Source organism: Lissotriton vulgaris, unplaced genomic scaffold (genome assembly GCF_964263255.1).
Source record: "Lissotriton vulgaris unplaced genomic scaffold, aLisVul1.2 SCAFFOLD_1682, whole genome shotgun sequence".
Taxonomy (NCBI): domain Eukaryota; kingdom Metazoa; phylum Chordata; class Amphibia; order Caudata; family Salamandridae; genus Lissotriton; species Lissotriton vulgaris.
Window position 1 is genome coordinate 89242 of NW_028241670.1, and position 591 is coordinate 89832.

Below are 591 nucleotides of genomic sequence, written 5' to 3' on the forward strand. Positions count from 1 at the left end.
AATGAGAGAGCTCTTCTCCCTGGAGAGAGAAGAGAGTGAGTTGAAAAAAGCAAGTGTTAGGGCCAGTCTAATATTATCTATACCGGACGGCCCAGAAAACTACCTGAATATGGTGACCCACCCTTACCACAGGTTTATCTTAACTCGTTTTCGTTTTAACCTGATACATTTTAATCTTGGTTTTTATCCTGTATGGAGTACTCCAGAAAAGGCGTTACCATGCTCCTATGATCATTTCTCCGAACAAAATACTATGCACCTAGTGATGTTTTGTAGCCATTACGTAGAGGCAAGGAGGAAGTTCCTTGTGCCCATTCTTAAGGAGGTTGGACTTACTCAAGTTAAACCTGCTCTTATTTATTTACAGCTTCTGCAGACTCCTAGGATTATGTTCCATGTGGCTAGTTTCCTAGTGAGCGCTATTAGGAGCAGGAATATTAGATTAAAAAAATATGGTAACCCCCCTTTAGTAGCATAAACCGAGCATTATAAAAGGCACTTTCTAATTATAATAGGACTTGTAACAGGGTCATATCTGGTTACAGATAGGTCTTATTCTGGGGCTTTTAGTATCTCGCACTTTGCACTTTA